Genomic DNA, 4075 nt, shown 5'->3' on the forward strand with positions numbered 1-4075 from the left:
ACTGTACGAGTCAAAGAACAGATACAGTTGATCATCAAAAGTTAATAAGCATAAATTAATAAAATTATTATTATTAAAACTTATTTGCATTCATAGTTCGGTTGTATGTTTTAGCAAATAAAATCAGATTAATGCCAATCATATACCATTATGTGGTTTTTTAAAATCATTTCATTATTACTGCGAGAAGCTAATATAACTCATTTGATACATTTTTTCCTGTGCAGAGTTTAATTAATAACCGCAGCTGCCAAAAACTGATACATAAAACATGAATTGAGCCAATTATTCACTTAAGGCGACACATCGTCTCAAGTTCAGCTCAAGACTCTCGATGCTCTTGGCGGGTCAAAACGGAAGGTGGCCCGAAATGGAACTTGAGATACTCTGGCTAACATCGCTGCCTGATTAATGGCCATCTCGATCATTTGGTGAGTGCACTTCACCTCTGCCATCTCGGCCATTTCTGCCGGCCTGTAAATTAGCCCACTTAAGGTCGAGTGAGATTCACAAGCCGGGCCCGAAAAACAATCAAACACAAACTGAAATCTGAAATAAAGTCAGAAATTGGAGCAGCCCCAAACGCATCGCGGCTCACACGCGTCGTCAAGATCACAAGGCTGTCCGAAGCCCAAAATTATATTCAAAATTAAATATACACAAAGGAGATAAATATAATGTATGAATTGGAGCTACAGATCTGGCTTAAGCCGTCTTCGATGTGGATGTATAAATTCTACACGGATTGGCCAAATTTGTGAGCAACTAAATAATAATAATAAAAAAAACACACAAGCCAAAAATTAATTTCGTATAAAATACATTTGTTTCGAGCCGTTTGGGAACTGTGGTGGTTCCAGCCAACTGGTTATATCGCCTCATTTTAATAGCCAACTGGTTCGTCCCAGTACATAATATATTGCCATTTACTTATATCTTGTAGGCAGACAACTTTTGACAGTTTCAACGATTCTATACCCGAAAATCCAAAATTAAAAGTCAGACATGCAAATTTTTCATAATATTAAAAGTTTATTTTTGGGATTTGTGGAATAAGATATACTCTTTGATAATCAAGAGTTTCCCTTTATAAGAATTCTTAGATAGAGTATTTATTATTCTACTTTGGATTACAAGTGACAAAAACCTTTTTGATTAAAAAGAAGAAACCTGGTAAGGTAACACTCACACTCTGACGCACTTCCCAGACTCCAATAAAAAATACAAAAACATAGCATGTAATTTATCGATGTCTGGACGATCGGTGGCCTGTGAAGTAACTGATCTTAATGGGCAGCCATGCTGGCACCCAAAAGGCCAAATTTCCCCCCAACCGGCCATAAATTTTAAAGGTGGCATTTATGATTTGTTGGTCGAGGTTCAAGATCACACATTCATGTGGAAGTTGGGATGCAGAGCTTCCGCGTTTCTTGGCCATGGAGGCTATCCCTGAGAAGTAGGCAACAATCCTGAGGAATCCTCACCATAAGTGTGAAATTAAATCGAATGTAACATCGCTTTTCATACATTTAGCGCGAACTTAATTGGATTATGCAATCCAAAGACGTCAATCAATGTCCCACCCCACCCCTTGACGCGGTGGCATCTTCTCAAGTCTCGACTCTGCGACGAAGGTTAGTTAGACCAGTTTTCTAATGAATTTCAGATAAAGTTCGGCGGCAACAGCCAACGTCCACAATGAACGCCTAAGTATTTATTAGCTTTAATTTGAATTTTCATATAAAGAAGAAATAAAACCGCGAAACCAAACTCGTTGAGGCGCTGCCTCTTCGTATCGTTGAATCTTTAAATCTGCTTCTGCATGGAGATACATTTAGACATAGATGCTTCTACCTAAAAAATAAAACACAAACATAAAACAACAACAGCGGCAAACAAAATCAAGTTCACCTCGAGTGTATCAAATTTGTATAAAATTCATCAGTTAGCAAATACGTCAGCTAGTAATACAAGATTCGTAGCTCCACTCCAGTCCAGCCACAAAATTGCTTGTGGTTTTTAGTTTTTAGTTAGTATCTTTGTGTGGGTATTATGCAAAACAGAGGAAGAAGACCAAGATATATGTACACGTGTCTATATATCCAATACCTATGTGTGCCTGTTGAGCATGAATCGATTAGCATTTCAGTGACTGCCTTAATGATACTCCAAGACATCTACCATCCACCATGGGATCTCATCTCAATGCAGTTCTTCGGCTGCGTAGCTAAGCTATATATTTTGATGTGGAATCGATTAACTCGAGCCATACATCACACGCTTGTTCCATCCATTCGATATGCCCGTCTCAAGGCCCCCTGCCGATTTTCTGAACAAGAGCTTCTCAATGGCTTCAAGAGCGGCTCCCAAGTGGCCAGAAAACATGTCTTGATTAGCCACTTAATGGCCAACTTCGCACTTATTTAGCACGACTGCCTCCTAGGAATGTATCACATTTTATGGATATCATCTTTGAATTGCTCAATTTAGTATTTCATAGTTTCATAAATCATATGCTTGAATTGCATTCTCGATGGAGTTCAACAATTAATCTTATTGCAACTTTTAGGATTAACCTTTTGCGAATTTATCAAGAATATCATTCCTTAATGATATCGTTTACGAGCTATAAATATTTTATTAGAATTTAATTTCTTTATTAAAATTTATATTCTGCTACCTTCTTATGAATATTTTTAGTTCCAAAAGAATAGCCTGAAAGTGTTTTGATAGGCCTATAAAATATTCTGAATTATTTAGAGAAATAAAGTCATTTTTTACCCACTCGAAGAGCGCTATAAATTCTAAACTTGATCAGGATTACCCTCTGATGTTTTCAACATTTCTTAAAAGGGGTATTTAAGCCATTTGAAACCCGATTTCGAAAAGCACAGAATTTATCAACCAGAGATTCAAGCCCCTTTAATGTGTAAAAAAAAAACAAAATCTAGATTTTCTAGGTAATATAGGTAATCTATATAAAGTACCATTTTGTAATCAGCATACCTAAAAGCGTCTTTCCTCATTCAAAACATAGCGTAAATGTCGTTTTGAAATTTTTCCAAGGGGTACCCCTATCAAAATTTGGGTTTTTCTAATTTTGCCACTTTTGCTCCTTCCGATGGCCATAGCTCTGCCAATTTGCATCCGATCAGGAAATAAAGTACCATTTTGTAATCAGCAAACCCAGAAGCGACTTTCCTCATTTAAAACATTGCCCAAATCAGGATTTGAAATTTTTCGAATTTTTTCCTAGGGGTACCCCCATAAAAATGTGGGTTTTACTAATTTCCCCACTTTTGCTCCTTCGGTTGGCCATAGCTCTGCCAATTTGTATCCGATCAGGAAACAAAGTACCATTTTGTAATCAGCAAACCCAGAAGCAACTTTCCTCATTTAAAACATTGCCGAAATCAGGATTTGAAATTTTTCGAATTTTTGCACAAAAACACTCGCGCATTCAAATCAAACGACTTTATATGAACATTGAAGACCAGACAAATAAAAACGATCAAATACACATCACACGTATTCCGGCCAAAATCTCGCTCATTGAATAACGGTATACAATCAATAAATAAATAAATAATTGACTAGATTTGGCAACTTTCCGTTTCTATCTGCGTCAGCATAACTTGCTCTGCAGCTCTTTAGAACATCGTCTAAAAAAAGAAGTAATTATAAAACAATTTTAATCGCCGTCGAAGGAAGTTCACTTGCCAAAGAGAATATATATCTCGTTCGGGTTCGACCGTTTTGCGCAAATTTGTATCCAAAAATTTATAGCTCAGATGTTGTATCTAAATATGTATTCCTAAGCGGGATTAGCAAAGGCAACCGACGGACAAGACACGATCCACCGATGATGTTCGAGCATGTATGCTAATTGAAATTCTGGTTCTCGAACTCCGAAACTCGAATATCCATGGTTGAGATATTTAAGTAAAAAGTTTTCTGATTAGGAAAGAAATTTAGCACCCGACTTGATAAATACCCGAACTTTGATATTTCATAGCCATAAAATACCGATTTCGGGCAGATAACAGAACCGAATTCACAAACAAAGTCGGGGGTA

Source organism: Drosophila bipectinata, chromosome 3L (genome assembly GCF_030179905.1).
Source record: "Drosophila bipectinata strain 14024-0381.07 chromosome 3L, DbipHiC1v2, whole genome shotgun sequence".
Lineage (NCBI taxonomy): Eukaryota > Metazoa > Arthropoda > Insecta > Diptera > Drosophilidae > Drosophila > Drosophila bipectinata.